Consider the following 18,224-nt stretch of genomic DNA (forward strand, 5'->3'; position numbering starts at 1 on the left):
CTGTTTAATTATGAGTGATAATTTGGGGGCCTTTCAACATGAGTGCTTTGATTTAAAACATGACCGTTTTAATTGCAAGAGTTATTCTGACATTCTTCTCTGAAATACATTGTTGACCGTCTCATGTTTCTTTTGATTAAAGGGGCAATCTGTCCAAGTACAAAAATGGGTTTTCCACTTTTAAATAGCAATCAAGAAATGTTTGCTTGAAATTTGAACATAACAGGTGACCTGGAGATTCTGGCCATCGATTCTGTACTTTATTTGTGACAATCATAATGGGATATAGTTAACCATAATTAAATTTTGTTCCTGCGTGACTCATTTTGAAATGGAATGATTTTGGCTTTAATCAATCACTTATGGTTCAGACTGAGTTTGTACCTTTTTTTAATTACTACGTGTTTTAAAAAAAACAAAATTGCAACCATCAGTTCCAAGTTTAAGAAAAAAACATTGGTTCTCACGATCATGCAGAAATGTTTCATAATGCAGTTGTGTTTGTCATGCATTAGTGCTGAAAGTTCCTCAAATGTACACTGCCCTATCATACTCCATCTTACAATACTTTACATTTCATATAATATTTAACATTTTTACACATATGTAGTCAAATGTGAAGTGCTTTTATTTTCCCAAGAACATACCAATGTTCTTTGTTCCACTGAACTATCCACACAAAACTAATCCAATTTAAAGAAGTCAGGAAACCACAGTGATATCAGTTGAGGGATGTAAATAATTTTAACCGTATCAGTCTTTGCCCTGCTACTGCAAAAATGCCAATTCTAACAAGGACAATGAGAAAAGGTAGCAAATTGTCATATGCCATCCGCAAAACTATTTTGACAAATTTCAAAAGTGTTAAAAGATTTCAAAAAAATTTGAATTAAATAAAAGTGGCCTTTACGTATCGAAGGCATTCTTCATTCTGCCCTTTTAGGGAACCATGGGTAGGAGTCTTAGGGTATTTACACAGCTCAGGGGAAGTCGGCGGGTTAAACAGACGATCTGAAGCGATGGTAGATACGTGTTGGAGGCACCATGAGGATTCAGCTTTTGTCCTAATCCAGCATCGTGTACATTAAAACTGACATCTCCCTGGTTACATTTCGGCAAGGGCTGTTGAGTAGTCATTGACGGTGGAGTTTTTCAATAGCACGCAGCAGCTGAGTGTTGGTGTCAGGTTGTTTGTTTGCCCTCTGTCTATGCTGTGGCTGACATTGGCATCGATCACTGATATAACCTGGTTCTACACTATGAGGTGGCGTTTTCAGTTCTCAGCAGGGAACGACAGCATTCGGCCTGTGATCTGAGATAGATGATGAAATCGACAGTAACCTGGTTCACAAATGCAGAGGCATTACACATACTGCATGCATCTACATGGGTAGCATTGCAGAAATGTTACAGCACTGAAAGGACCAGATCAATGGAAATAATCAATGTGACACTTGATATATTTTTTTAAATACTGAAACACTGTGAAATAGTGAAGATCAAAATTACATGACATTTATACACAAGACAGTGCCCACCTTTTGGCTTAGTGTTTGTTTCTCTCATAAGGGTCGTGGGGAAAGGCTCTGTCATTCCATGTCCCAAAATGGTTGGTCCAAACATCCTGGACAAATTGTTCTGTTCTGGTCCATTTGACACAAGGGGCTCTGCAGGACTCTACAGTGGGCAGTAAGGCAGTGTGCAATAAACTTATTAAGAAGACATTAACCTCTTATTGAATATAAACTTCCTGTTCACTCAGATGCAGGTTATTGCAAGAGTAGTCCAATTTTGCTCAATTTCTTGACAAGTTATGGGATTCGTCATTTATGGAACTGTAAATTGAGGAAATAGTACCCTCTCGGGAAAAAAAAAAATCACTCTAAAGACACAGGGAGGTATCCCATCACCCTTGGGTGTTACTTCGGCAGATACAGCATGAGGAAAACCAGTGTGTCTCTGTTAGGCTTTGGCAGATCTGCTATGGCCTGGTAAATGATTGCTGTGCTGTTGTCGTCATCTGTAATCTCTGTAAGCGATACACAACCCATCAGTGAGGCCCTTAGGACAAAGAACAGCAGAGAAAAATGCTGAGAGACATACAATAACATTATACCTCAAAATAATCTACACTCCCTCTGGCAATTATCTCTTTGTTGATTCACTCACTCCATTATGACTCAGAAGGCCTCTAGAGATACATTATAGTTCTTTGTAGCATTAGTCGTTTTGTGGATGGCAAATGCCCTGGGCTCCTTCAGACATCTCAATGCAATTTACAAAAGGGTTGGTGTTATGTCCTGAAGTCAATCGGCTTTGAGGCAGAGAGCGAGAGAGACTGATTTAAATGGGCTCATTCCCAGCATGCCACAAATTACCACTTACTCTTCACTCAAGACCATATATAAGATTGAAATTAATATGCTGGAAGTAGACAAACTGGGCTGGGAGAAATATTGAGTGTTGATATTTTTATAGTCATCAGGGAGTTTTACAGTTATCAGGGAGTCATATTACAACAAGGAAATAACCATCTGCCCTGAATGGATGAGGTTAAGTGTAAACATTCTCCAGCGCTTGATACCTAAAGGTTTGCGAGGTGATTTTGAGATGCTCATTACAAATCCATCCATGAGCATTACTGCCAAATGCATTGCATCAATCATTATATTCATGTAGATTACATAGTTTAGATACTTTAGTGTGGCTTCAAACCATAGGCCAAATCACTTTGCGTGCAACACTAAGAAATCCTGCTTCACACACTCAGGGGGAATCCTAATTTTCAAGCTAAAGTGAAAATTCTACTTAAGTGGAAGTTTATAAACAGCCATAGGGTAATTGATTATCATTAAACAGGGTTAGGGTCAATTCTGAATTCGAAGGTGGAACCGAAACGTGCATTTCCTCTCTAGGACAGGAAATTACGTTAAAATAGTGGCGTCAAATTCCTCTGGTGGGGGGTGGGGGGGGGGCGTTCCTTTAATTACAATTACATTTTTGAATTGGTCACACCCCAAGAAATTACCCTGTGACTGTTCATTGTGTTGGGCAAAGCATAACTTCCACTTAAGTAGAATTTTCACTTTATAGTCATGCATTTTGATGTCATTGGGAGACGAAGTGAGAATTTGAATTAAGTGGAAGTTAGGACTCGACCCTGAGTGTGTAAAGTAGGATTTCTGAGTGTTGCACTCAAACATTTACAGTGATTTGGCCTCTGGTTTGAAGCCACACTAAAGTATCTGAGCTATGTAAATTGGCAGTAACGCTCATGGATGGATTTTTTAATGAGCATCTCAAAATCGCCTCGCAAACCCTTAGGTACCAAGTGTTGGAGAATGCGTTAACCTGACCCATTTAGGGTAGATGGTTATTGTTGTAATATTTGACAACTCCCTGATGACTGTGAAACAAAATTCAAAAGGCATATTTATTCTACACATCATCATAGTCTTTATTTGTTGTATGCTTTCCAATAATAAGTGGCCTATCCTCTTGTCAACTGAATGAAACGTTCATGTTTCACATCTCAGTTAAATTACTTTGAATTGCTTTGAATTCAATTCTGCTTCCTTCAATTCAAATGCAATACAAATTATGCTTGCTGTGAGGTGTAGCCAATTCAAATTCATTGTTTGAATTTAATTAAATTCAGTAATTCCGAATTGACCCCAACCCTGTCATTAAAAGTGATCACATACCACAGGCCTCCAAGAAGGTTCTATACAACCTGAAGGTGATGAGAGAATCCTTCAGTTTCCTCAGGAAATTAGGTGTATGTCATCCACTCTGGGCATGCTGCTTCACCATACGCTCACCCCCAGGAACACGTTAAATGCCTTTCTGCAACAACAGAGAGAAGAGGAAGTCAAACATGCTGATAACTAGTCAAATATAAATGTGTCTGAATAGAAACTATTCCAGATTGAGAATAATATTGCTCCTCCAATCCTCTTTTCTCAATTTCATTCACGCACTGAACAATTATCTGAGGGATCCTAAGCTGGGTAGGTGGGGCAAAGCTCTCTAACATGTCCTGCAAATGAATGAGAAATGCTCATTTTTAACAAACAGAACAAAGCAAGGTTGGAACTTTTGGGAATATTGAGTTGAGGTACTTCAGATCCATGAGCTCCACATGAGGCAGAGACAGAGTAGTTCAGGCACTTCTGTTTACATTCGGGATGAGCTTCCACAAAGCAGTCCCTGGACTTCATGGCCATCTATCCGAACTGGATCCTCTTCCGACATGGCTCACACGTATCTGGACTAATCAACTGAATAGAGCCCAGACGGTTAAAAGTGCTATACATATTCTAAATAGTACTAACAATTTATATTCAAGAGTCGCTGTGTACAGTTGAAGTTGGAAGTTTACATACACTTAGGTTGGAGTCATTAAAACTCGCTTTTCAACTACTCCACAAATTTCTTGTTAACAAACTATAATTTTGTCAAGTCGGTTAGAACATCTACTTTGTGCATGACGCAAGTATGTTTTCCAACAATTGTTTACAGACAGATTATTTCACTTATAATTCACTGTATCACAATTCCAGTGGGTCAGAAGTTTACATGCACTAAGTTGACTGTGCCTTTAAACAGCTTGGAAAATTCCAGAAAATTATGTCATGGCTTTAGAAGCTTCTGATAGGCTAATTGACAACATTTGAGTAAATTGGAGGTGTACCTGTGGATGTATTTCAAGGTCCACCTTCAAAATCAGTGCCTCTGCTTGACATCATGGGAAAATCAAAAGAAATTGTAGATCTCCACATGTCTAGTTAATTCTTGGGAGCAAATTCCAAATGCCTGCATGTACCATGTTCATCTGTACAAACAATAGTACGCAAGTATAAACACCATGGGACCACGCAGCCGTCATACCGCTCAGGAAGAAGATGCATTCTGTCTCCTAGAGATGAATGTACTTTGGTGCGAAAAGTGCAAATCAATCCCAGAACAACAGCAAGGGACCTTGTGAAGATGCTGGAGGAAACCGGTACAAAAGTATCTATATCCACAGTAAAACGAGCTCTATATCGACATAACCTGAAAGGCCGCTCAGCAAGGAAGATGCCACTGCTCCAAAACCGCCATAAAAAAGCCAGACTACGGTTTCCAACTACACATGGGGACTGTAGTATCTGGGATCTACATCTGTTTATATTAGTTACTGTGCTGTTACTAAGCAGTAATGCATTACGGCAGTGTTACGTTACTACACCTAATAGGAAATGCACATGCGCACTGGGGTGCCGGGAACTGTAGAGCACGAGGGGTTTCGACTAAACGAAAACTAACTGTACTCCCGTCTCCTGCCTGGTCATTTCTCCACAACACAAATATTACAGTGGCGACGAGGTGGTTAAACTACATAAACGGACATTGCTTGAAGGGAAGAATGTTGCGTGAGTAATGAAACTCAAAATAATTATGTAATTCGTCAGTTATTTTTTATTTTCTTTCGCCAGTAGAGAAGGCTAAGCACTGCTAGCACTGCTAGTACAGTATTCAGGAGCTGCCAAGTAGCAAGACTATTGGAGTCCAGAATAGCGACACTGCCCTCTAGTGGTTAAATAAAATAAAAAAAAACTCATTGAACCCATTGAAATTAGGCGATCTCAGTGGAGAAATATTGGCAAGAAAAGAAAAAGGAAGAAGGAACGTAACACAGTGTGCACATTATTACAAATGAGTGCAGTGAATGAAGTAATCGCAGAAACTTCTGAAGTGAAGAATTAGATGAAAATTAAGGAATAAGGAAACTGAACAATTAACTGTGAAAATGGCAACCATTGGTCGAGTACCAGAGTTTGAGGCTACAAAAGAGGATTTTGATTCCTATTTGGAGCGTTTTGAGCGTTGGCTGGCTGCAAATGAAATCAAAGATGGAAAGAAAGCAGACGTATTTCTCAGTGTTTTGGGTCCAACTGAGTATGGATTGCTGAAAGGTCTCATTGAACCAATGAAAGCAGTGGAGTTGAACTATGCAGAACTGACTGAAACTCTTTCAAGGTATTTCAAGCCTAAGCCAATTCTCATTGCAGAACGTTTCAGATTTTACCAACGTCACCAGAGTCAAGGTGAAACCGTGGCTGACGACATCCTTGCTTTGAAAAGGCTGGCAAGTACATATTAGTTTGCACGATTTCTTGATGATGCTCTCCGAGACAAGTTTGTATGTGGTCTCACAGGTGAAGAATATCACAGAAGGCTTCTGTCAGAGAAGGACCTGACCTTTAAGAAAGTCTGTGATATAGCACTTGGACTCGAGCTTGCCCACAGGGATACTATTGAGCTATCGGGACATGCAGAACGTCAGAAAGGTGTTCACAAGGTCAGTGATGCACGTGGTGGAAAAAGCTCACAAAAGTCACACTTTTTTCAGTCCCGTCCTCAAGGTTACACAAGAACAAAGCAGCCCACATCTCAAAGGTCTAAGCCAAGTTGCTACAGATGTGGGGGAGATAATCATCAGCACAGTGAATGTCGATTCCAAAATGAAAAGTGCCACAATTGTGGATAGGTTGGACATTTACAGAGAGTGTGTAAGGCCTCAAAACGCACAGCAAGAGTGCACAAAGTGTCAGACGCAGCACAAGAAGAGGAAGGTACAACTGAAACAGTAGTGGAACTGTTCACAGTGTACACAGCTCAACAACTAAAAGATGGAATCTATCTCAACCTGGAGTTAGCGGGAAACCCAGTAAAAATGCAGCTGGACACCGGAGCGTCTGTATCTCTGGTTCCAGAGAGACTCTACAAAGAAAATCTGAAAGAGTGCCCTCTTCAGCCCGCGTCCATCCTCCTTTCTTCATACACTGGTGACACTATTCCTGTGTTAGGGCAGATCCAGGTACCAGTCCGGTATGAGGGGAAGGAGTGGACGCTACCGCTTGTCATTGTTAAAGGAGAAAAATCACCCTTGCTAGGCAGAAACTGGCTACAAAAGATCAAGTTGAACTGGGGAGAAATCTTCAGTCTGAGAAATGACAAACCAGTGAGTCAGGCTACACTCACTAACATACTGGAGAAGCACAAAGAACTTTTCAAAGATGGCTACGGTGAAATACAAGACTTCACAGCAAAAGTCAGAGTGCAAGAAGGAACCAAGCCTATCTTTCACAAACCACGTCCAGTTCCCTATGCTCTTAAGGAAGCAGTAGAGAAGGAACTGGACCACCTACAGAAGAATAACAGATTCACGAAAGTAGCGAGGAGCGACTGGGCAGCTCCGATTGTTGTAGTCCCAAAGAAAGACAAGACCGTCAGAATGTGCGGTGACTTCAAGGTCACAGTAAATCGCTGCATACTACCAGAGGAATATCCACTACCAAACGCTGAAGATCTGTTTGCCACTCTGGCTGGTGGGAAGGTTTTCAGTAAGCTGGATCTGGCATTCGCTTATCAGCAACTGAAGCTGGATCCGAAGGCAGAACAGTATCTGACCATCAATACACACAAGGGGCTATTCAGATTCAATCGGTTGGCCTATGGAATCTCGACAGCTCCAGCGATATTCCAACAAACAATGGATCAGATCTTGGACGGTATAGACCATGTTGTGTGCTTCATGGACAACATCCTCGTGTCAGCACCAACCATTGGAGAGCACCTTGTAGTGCTGGACAAAGTAATGTCAAGACTGGAGAAATACGGAGTGAGAATGAAACGCAGCAAGTGTGAGTTCCTCCAGGACTCAGTGGAGTATCTCGGATACAAGATTGATGCACAAGGCCTGCACCCAACCAACAGCAAGGTGGAAGCAATCGTAAACGCACCAGCACCCACAAATATCTCAGAGCTGAGGTCATTTTTGGGGCTCCTGAACTATTACGGAAAGTTTGTGGCAAACTTGTCCACATTGTTGCATCCGCTTCACCAACTGCTGCAGGCCGATACAAAGTGTAATTGGTCCCCACAATGTGAAGAAGCATTCAAGACTTGCAAACAGCGTCTGCTAAAGAGCATGTGGCATGCCCACTATAACACAGAGATGAAGCTGAGACTCGCGTGTGATGCATCTCCATACGGAGTAGGAGCCGTCATCTCACATGTTCTACCGACAGGTGAAGAACACCCTATTGCATTTGCATCACGGACTCTGTCACCAAGTGAGAAAAATTATGCTCAAATTGAGAAGGAAGCCCTGAGCATAATATTCGGAGTGAAGAAGTTTCACAAATACCTCTATGGAAGGAAGTTCCAACTGCTGACAGATCACAAGCCTCTGTTGGCCATCCTTGGACCAAAATCAGCTATACCAACCCTTGCTGCACTTCGAATGCAACGTTGGGCTCTGATATTGTTAGCCTACGACTACGAGATTGAGTACAGACGATCCAGTGATCACGCAAATGCCGATGCACTATCGAGACTACCGTGCAATAGTGACTCTGACAGTGAAGATGATAGAGCAGATCTCTCTCATTGATCAACTGCCCATATCTGCTTCTGACATAGCAGAGGAAACAAGGAAAGACCCAGTGCTTTCCAAAGTCTTGGACTTAACATTAGGTGGTTGGCCAACCTTCGTAAATGACGATAACCTTCGTCCATTCATCGACAAGAAAGACCAGTTGTCCACTGATCAAGGGTGTGTTCTGTGGGGATCAAGGGTGGTGGTACCTCACAAATTCCAGAGGAGACTGCTATCTGACCTGCATGAGGGACATCCAGGGATCACTCGAATGAAAGCACTCGCTCGCAGTTATCTGTGGTGGCCTGGACTGGATCAGGACATTCAAAAGCATGTAGGCCACTGCTCACCTTGTGAAGCTGTTCGCAACAAGCCTGCTGCTGCACCTCTTCATCCATGGTCCTGGGCTGCTACACATTGGGAACGCATCCATGTGGATTACGCCGAAATTGACAAGCAACATTTCCTTGTTGTCGTCGATGTCCATTCCAAGTGGATGGAAGTGTTCCCTACTCAACTGACCACAGCTGAGAAGACCATCAATCTTCTCAGACACCTGTTTGCATCCTTTGGACTAGTCAAGGAGCTCGTATCGGACAATGGCCCTCTGTTCACGTCAAACGATTTTGAAATGTTTCTCAAGAACAACGGAGTAAGGCACATCCTGTCACCACCTTACCATCCGGCATCAAACGGAGCAGAGGAGAGAGCCGTGCAAACCTTTAAGAAGGCCTGGACTAGACTCGAGGTTCAGTCTGTGCCCATCCACCAAAGGCTTCCCCGGTTCCTGTTTACTTACCGTAACACACCACACACAGGAACGGAATGTACACCAGCTGAACTGTTTCTGAAACGCCAACCACGTACCCGCCTGACATTGTTGAAACCAGACTTGTCAAGCACTGTGGCAAAACACCAGCTACAGCAGAAGAAAGCTCATGACAGACACTCAAAGACTGTCCGAGAATTCAAGGAGGAAGAGAGGGTGATGGTACGTGATTTCAGACACCCTAAGCGCCTGTGGAACTCAGGTGTGATCTTGCAACGCAGAGGACCTTTGACTTACCAAGTTCAAATTGGTCATCGACAGGTCAACGTTCACGTGGATCATCTGCTACGGTCCAACGCCCCAGCAGAGACATGCCGAAAGAACAAGAACAATAACGACCCCCAGGACTATTCTCCTGACTGTGGACGTACGGGAGAGACAGAGCCTGACCTTCCACCCGAACCTGGCCCACCACAGGAAGCCCAGGAGGAGCGGAGATATCCTATTCGACAGCAAAGGGCACCTCAAAAGCTTGACCTGTGAGTTGAGCTGGTTAAGGAGGTAACAGACAGTAAAACAAACACTTTAATATGTCCTAGATAAAAGGAAAGAAAATGGACATTACCTGGGCGAGTTATTAGGACACAAACTCCATCTTCGGGGCAGAATAATCCCCTGGATTTGTGCTGGGCTCTGAAAAGTCTGCTTCAACCCAGTAGTTGAAAAATGTTTAAGAATGCATTGTTCAGATATTGCATTAGTACTTACCTAACATATTTACCTTGTTCTCTGGGAGTTAAACACTATGGGGGAGGAGTGTAGTATCTGGGATCTACATCTGTTTATATTAGTTACTGTGCTGTTACTAAGCAGTAATGCATTACGGCAGTGTTACGTTAATACACCTAATAGGAAATGCACATGCGCACTGGGGTGCCGGGAACTGTAGAGCACGAGGGGTTTCGACTAAACGAAAACTAACTGTACTCCCGTCTCCTGCCTGGTCATTTCTCCACAACACAAATATTACAGGGACAAAGATCGTACTTTTTGGAGAAATGTCCTCTGGTCTGATGAAACAAAAATAGAACTGTTTGGCAGCATCATGTTGTGGGGGTGCTTTGTTGCTTGAGGGACTGGTGCACTTCAAAAAAATAGATGGCATCATGAAAAATAGATGACATCATGAGGGGAAAATGATGTGGATATATTGAAGTAACATCTCAGGACATCAGTCAGGTAGTTAAAGCTTGGTCGCAAATGGGTCTTCCAAATGGACAATGACCACAAGCATACTTCCAAAGTTGTGGCAAAATGGCTTAAGAAACAACAAAGTCAAAGTATTAGAGTGGCCATCACAAAGCCCTGACCTCAATCCTATAGAATATTTGTTGGCAGAACTGAAAAAGCATGTGCGAGCAAGGAGGCCTACAAACCTGACTCAGTTACACCATCTCTGTCAGGAGGAATGGGCCAAAATTCACCCAACTTATTGTGGGAAGCTTGTGGAAGGCTACCCGAAACATTTGACCCAATTTAAACAATTTAAAGGCAATGCTACCAAATACTAATATGTAAACTTCTGACCCACTGGGTATGTGATGAAAGAAATAAAAGCTGAAATAAATCAACATTTCACATTCTTAAAATAAAGTGGTGATCCTAACTGACCTAAGACAGAGAATTTTTACTAGGATTAAATGTCAGGAATTGTGAAAACCTGAGTTTAAATGTATTTGGCTAAGGTGTATGTAAACTTCCGACTTCAACTGTTGTTTAACATGAGAAGATGGTATCAATGAGACAGTTCTTACTGTTTTAACTTCTTGAAACTCCCCATCCCGGATCCGGGATCGTGACTAAAGCCTCAGGCTCATTAGCATAACACAACATTAACGATTTCTGAAAATCGCAAATAAAATGAAAATAATGCGCCTACTCTCAAGCTTAGCCTTTTCTTAACAACACTGTCATCTCAGATTTTCAAAATCTGCTTTTGAACCATAGCAATTCACTAATTTGTGTAAGAGTATGCTAAGCTAGCATTTAGCACGCAACATTTTCACAAAAACCAGATAACCAAATAAATAAAATCATTTACCTTTGAAGAGCTTCGGATGTTTTCAATGAGGAGACTCTCAGTTACATAGCAAATGTGCAGTTTTTCCTGAAAGCGTCTGTGTGAAGATGAAATCGCTCCGTTTTGTACATCACATTTGGCTACCGAAACGAACCGAAAATTCAGTCACCTACAACGTCAAACTTTTTCCGAATTAACTCCATAATATCGACCGAAACATGGCAAACGTTGTTTGGAATCAATCCTCAAGGTGTTTTTTCACATATCTCTTCATTGATATATCGTTCGTGGAAGCCTGTATTCTTCTCTAAATTCCATGGAAAAATACTTGCAGCTGACTTTTGCGCACCAATTTCGGCGCAGGACACCGGGCGGACACCTGGTAAATGTGGTCTCTTATGGTCAATCTTCCAATGATATGCCTACAAATACGTCACAATGCTGCAGACACCTTGGGGAAACGACAGAAAGGGCAGACTCACTCCTCTCGCATTCACAGCCATATAAGGAGACAATGGAAAACAGAGCCTCAAAAATCCTGCTCATTTCCTGGATGCCGTCTCATCTTTGTTTTGCCTGAAGTTCGCGTTCTAGGGCACGCACAGAAAATATCTTTGCAGTTCTGGACACGTCAGAGTGTTTTCTTTCGAAAGCTATCAATTATATGCATAGTCGAGCATTTTTTTGTGACAAAATAACTTGTTTAAAATGGGAACGTTTTTCATCCAAAAATGAAATTGCGCCCCTAGAGTTTCAACAGGTTAAGACAGGAAGTAGTGTCTCAAAGTGGGAGTGAAGACCCGTTTGAGTCTGGGCTCTGTGGTGGTGGTCATTTCCATCCCTGCTATGGTGTCGAGCTCCACGGTGGTTTCAGGGTCATCAGTGATTTCATCATTGGGAGTCAAGAACATTGACAATTTTATTGCATGGGAATTGGGGAAAAACAGCTTGAGCCACAGGGATTGAGTTAAGTAGGCTTTTATTGTCCTTTCCAAATGCTCTTGCCGGAAAGTCTCTGGGTTTGTGACGGTTGCTTTCACAATCGTAGTCTCAACTTCCTGATTAAAAGTATGAAACACTTGCCATTTTCAAGATTAATTAGTGGGCCTACTCATATTGAATGAACTCACACAGTGCTGAGTAGTCGTTGCTCCCTCAGAGTGAAGTGATCTCTACAGTGCATGTGGGAGGAGAAAAAAATGTGACAAGGCAGTCAGAAAGGCTACATCCCAGATGATACCATATTCCTTCCTGCACTAAAAGTAGTAAAAAAATTAATAAAATAAAACTTGTTTTATTGTCACATACACCAGATAGGTGCAGTGAAATTGTTGTTTTACATGGTCAACCTTAGTAGTAAGGCGCCCAGTTAGAGTTAACTGCCTTGCTCAAGGGCACCTCGAAGGCTCAGGTATTCAAACCAGTGACCTTTCGGTTACTGGCCCAATGTTCTAACCGTTAGGCTACCTGCCACCTCTACACTGATTGAAGTGGATTTAAAAAGGTGACACCAATAAGGGATCATAGCTTTCACCTGGATTCACCTAGTCAGTCTGTGTCATGGAAAGAGCAGGCGTCCTTAATGTTTTGTACACCCAGTGTATATACACTACCTGACCAAAAGTATGTGGACACCTGCTCATTGAACATCTAATTTTAAAATCATGGGCATTAATATGGAGTTGGCCCCCCCTTTGCTGCTATTACAGCCTCCATTATTCTGTTAAGGCTTTCCACTTGATGTTGTAACATTGCTATGGGAACTTGATTCCATTCAGCCACAAGAGCATTAGTTAGGTTGGACACTGAAGTTGTGCGATTAGACCTAGCTCGCAGTTGGCGTTCAAATTCATCCAAAAGGTGTTTGATGGGGTTGAGGTCAGGGCTCTGTGCAGGCCAGTCAAGTTCTTCCACACGGATCTCAACAAACCATTTCTGTTTGGACATCGCTTTGTGCACGGGGGCATTGTCATGTTGAAACAGGAAAGGGCCTTCCCCAAACTGTTGCCACAAAGTTGGAAGTACAGAATCGTCTAGAATGTCATTGTATGCTGTAGTGTTAAGATTTGTTTTCACTGGATCTCAGGGGCCTAGCCCAAATCATGAAAAACAGAATGCACTATGCATTCGGGTGCGTGGCATTCTCCTGGCATCCTCCAAACTCAGATTCGTCTGCCGGACTGCCAAATGGAGAACACGTTTCCACTGCTCCAGAGTCCAATGGGGGAGAGCTTTACACCACTCCAGGAGATGCTTGGCATTGCGCATGGTGATCTTAGGCTTGTGTGCGGCTGCTCGGCCATGGAAACCCATTTCATGAAGCTCCCGACGAACAGTTATTGTGCTGACGTGGCTTCCAGAGGCATTTTGAAACTCGGTAGTGAGTGTTGCAACCGAGGACAGACGATTTTTACGCGCTACATGCTTGACGGTCCCGTTCCGTGAGCTTGTGGGGCCTACCACTTCTCAACTGTGCCATTGTTGCTCCTTGATGTTTCCACTTCACAATAACAGCACTTACAGGAAAGGTGGCATCCTATGACGGTAACATGTTGAAAGTCACTGAGCTCTTCAGTAAAGGCCATTCTACGGCCAATGTTTGGCTATGGAGATTTTATTTTTTATTTATTTCACCTTTATTTAACCAGGTAGGCTAGTTGAGAACAAGTTCTCACTTACAACTGCGACCTGGCCAAGATAAAGCATAGCGGTGTGAACAGACAACAACAGAGTTACACATGGAGTAAACAATAAACAAGTCAATAACACAGTAGAGAAAAAAAGGGAAAAAAAAGAGTCTATACACTGTGTGCAAAAGGCATGAGGAGGTAGGCGAATAATTACAATTTAGCAGATTAACACTGGGCTGATAAATGGTCAGATGGTCATGTGCAGGTAGAGATACTGGTGTGCAAAAGAGCAGAAAAGTAAATAAATAAAAACAGTATGGGGATTAGGTAGGTAAATAGGGTGGGCTATTTACCGATGGACTATGTACAGCTGCAGCGATCGGTTAGCTGCTCAGATAGCAGATGTTTAAAGTTGGCTGTGTCCTCTATTTTACACACCTGTCAGCAATGGGTGTGGCTGAAATAGCCAAATCAACTCATTTAAAGGGGTGTCCACATACTTTTGTATATATAGTGTAGTTAACTATATAGGGAATAGGGTGCCATTTGGGACGCACAATGTGAATGGTCCTGTGCTATTTCCACCTGAGCAGACGGGTGTGCTGCTCTGTGCACTGAGAGGATGACGCTGAGCAGAGGGCTTGATGAATACGCCAGCTAATAGGAAGTGACAACACACTAGGCCCAACTAAAGGGACACAATGGCCAGGAACACATCAGATGATTTCGCATTAATGTTTTGGTAACTGTAACACTAGACAAATCATGGTGTATATTAAGGGATCACTGTTAATTGATTATCCAGTAAGGTTATTTCTGTCCCACACAATGTCTAATGATTTATTGTCAAAGACCTGACGACCGGCTGATCAAATGAATCTATATGTTTGAACTAAAAATAAACTCATGTTTTTGTGCCAAGGGCTTAAGATAGACTGGCTGAACCAAGTAACTGTCTCCCTGGTAAAAAGTCCTTAGTTCCACTCCAGGTGGTTCAAATAACATTCAGAAAACTGGACTGCTTTTTGCATTGTGAAGGCAAATACTTATTAGTAAAATATTTAGTGTAAAACCAGAAGCATCAATTTTGAAACAAAGGACAAAGAATCAATTTTCAACTTGAACAATTCAGTTAATCGTTAATCATTTTTACACCTGCATTCGGTGTCATGGAAGATAGCTTGGAATGCCCAAAATTTCAGGACATGGGTCAAAGATCTATCAAAATAAATCATAACTTAAACCTCAAGAGGTCCACACCATAGGAGGCTGGTGGGAGGATGGATTGGTAACAAAACACATCAAACATATGGAAACAACATTTAACTCCGTTCCATTAAATCCATTCCAGCCATTACAATGAGCCCATCCTCCTATAGCTCCTCCCACTAGCCTCCTCTGGTCCACACTTACCCTTTTTTCTCTTGCCCTCGACTTAAGTGGTTTACCGCTGTTATATCCAGGACCTGTACACATTGAAACACTACGTGAAAGAGTGATACACGGACCATCCACAAGCCACAAGCTTTTACACTGTCATATAAGGGTACATATGAAATCATTTAATCTTGGTTTAAATGTGGATTTTCAGTGATAAAGTGTCATCATCAGTTCTATCATAACTAATATCAGAGTGAGACGGAAATGAAGACTCGTCAATGACAGATAATCGAATGAGAAATCAAGAAACAAAACCCAAATGAATAAAGTATGAGGTCATTTAAAAAAGAACTGGGATATGACTATACTTGTAGTAGCCTATTGTTTGCTCTTGTGTTGAGAGACATTGGCTCCCCTGTGGTTGAAGTTGGCCAGCATAAATCTCTGCTCATCATTCAGGCATGCATTGGACTTCCTGTCGTGAACCAGTATATCACACATCAGTTGCAATTGTCGCTGCTGTGTGGATATACAGTGCATTCTGAAAATATTCAGACCCCTTCACTTTTTCCTAATTTTGTTCAGTTACAGCCTTATTCTAAAAGTGGTTTTAAAAAAATGAAAAGAATCTCATCAATCTACACACTATACCCCATAATGACAAAGCAAAATCAGGTTTTTAGAAATGTTTGCACATTTATGAATAATAAAAAAACAGAAATACCTTATATACATAAGTATTCTGACCCTTTGCTATGAGACTCGAAATTGAGCTCAAAGACAGGATTGTGTCGAGGCACAAATCTGGGAAAGGGTACCAAAAAATGTCTGCAGCATTGAAGGTCCCCAAGAACACAGTGGCCTCCATCATTCTTAAATGGAAGATGTTTGGAAGCACCAAGACTTTTCCTAGAGCTGGCCGTCCGGCCAAACTGAGCAATTGGGGGAGAAGGGCCTTGGTCAGGGAGGTAACCAAGAACCTGATGGTCACTCTGATGGAGATGGGAGAACCTTCCAGAAGGACAAACATCTCTGCAGCACTTCACCAATCAGGCCTCTATGGTAGTTTCCAAATGGAAGCCACTCCTCAATAAAAGGCACATGACAGCTCGCTTGGAGTTTGCCAAAAGTCACCTAAAGGACTTTCATACCTAGAAAACAAGATTATCTGGCCTGAATGTCAAGTGTCACGTCTGGAGGAAACCTGCCACCATCCCTACAGTGAAGCATGGTGCTGGCAGCATCATACTGTGTGGATGTTTTTCAGCGGCAGGGGCTTGGAGACTTGTCAGGATTGAGGGAAAGATGAACGGGGCAAAGTACAGAGAGTTCCTTGATGAAAACCTGCTCCAGAACACTCAAGACCTCAGACTGGGGTGAAGGTTCACCTTCCAACAGGACATAGCCAGAGCCGGACTTGAACCCGATCAAACATCTCTGAAGATACGTGAAAATAGCTGTGCAGTGACGCTCCCCATCCAACCTGACAGATCTTGAGAGGATCTGCAGAGAAGAATGAGAGAATCTCCCCAAATACATACCCAAGAAGACTCAGTGCTGTAATCACTGACAAATGTGCTTCAACAAAGTACTGAGTAAAGGGTCTGAATCCTTATGTAAATGTGATATTTGCTTTGTCATTATAGGATATTGTATGTTGATTGATGAGGAAAAAAACGATTCAATACATTTTAGAATAAGTTAACAATGTGGGAAAAGTAAAGGGGTCTGAATACCTTCCGAATGTACTGTATGACATTTAAAGTAAAAGTTTATCCCATCATTTTACAGACTGCAGAAAGTACAACATTAACCAAATAAACCATGCATTTATTGATCAACAAACTGTAAGTGGCTTCAGTTTATGAGAAGCATGTTGGGATGTTCGAGATGATGGTGCTAATAACAATCGGACAAGTACTATGATAATGTGGCAGTCATTCTTGACCTCGAAGTCTAAATCATGAGCTCCAATAGGACAGCCTAACAAAGTTAAAGGGATCCATACCAAGTGCTGAAAGTCTGCTTTGGGCTTATAGCGCTTCTTAATCTCCACATTGACCTGGTTGCGACATTTTTTTCAGTTTAATCTGCAGGGCAACCTGGGCTATGTCTGACTTCACCATCAGCTCCTAGTGTCTCTTCAGCTCCAGCTCCGCAGGTAGCCATTTCCTCTTGGTGGCATCATAGTTTTTCACTACTTCAATGACTTCTGGCATGAAAAGAAAATACCAAAGTGACAAGGCTTGTGTTAGACATCATTCTATGTTCCAAATATGTATAATGATATAACAAAAAAAGAGAATATGCCATGACATGAAATGTGTACATGCGAATTGCAAGATTTGGCCATAACATCTCACAACCACTCACACATGAACATGTCTTTTAGTTTGACGCATTAGAATGGAATACGTCTTGAAATGTATCTCAAGTGACAACATGTCTGAAGCCATACTGTGTACCATTCAACATTTTGCGTTGTCACATCTTTTTAGGGGCTGTAATGTTCTGAACTGAACAAAAGCAAAATGGCATAGTGGAGTAGTGAGCCAACATTTCAATCCTGTAGCCTACACACAAAAATGAATTTGACTGGGCATTCACTTATTTACAAGTCCCAGGATAACGTTGCATTCGTATCCAAGTGGGAGGTGGGAATTTACCAGTAGTGAAGTCGTAAATAATGCTTTGATATATTCAAGTGCTTTGAACTCATTGCGAAATGCTGTTGGGCCAACAAGCTGCGTAAACCATAAACTAAAAGTACAGCTATCATGCTTGTAAACAAATTATTGTTATTGTCAAAAAATTAGGGGTTCAACAAGGGTCCTTCTAAGATCCTCAAAGTTTTTTGAAGAAGCTTAGGGTTCTTAGTACTGAAAATTGCCCCCAAAAGGTTCTTCCAAGAACCCCATAGGAGGTGGGGTTCATCATAAT

General features: G+C 41.9%; 1 pseudogene; it reads right to left on the reverse strand.

The window, feature by feature from the left end:
* Nucleotides 1–1,105: 1,105 nt before the first annotated feature.
* Nucleotides 1,106–17,503, reverse strand: LOC135547786 (rac GTPase-activating protein 1-like; annotated as a pseudogene).
* Nucleotides 17,504–18,224: the final 721 nt, after the last annotated feature.

This window comes from Oncorhynchus masou, chromosome 10 (assembly GCF_036934945.1).
Source record: "Oncorhynchus masou masou isolate Uvic2021 chromosome 10, UVic_Omas_1.1, whole genome shotgun sequence".
Classification (NCBI taxonomy): domain Eukaryota; kingdom Metazoa; phylum Chordata; class Actinopteri; order Salmoniformes; family Salmonidae; genus Oncorhynchus; species Oncorhynchus masou.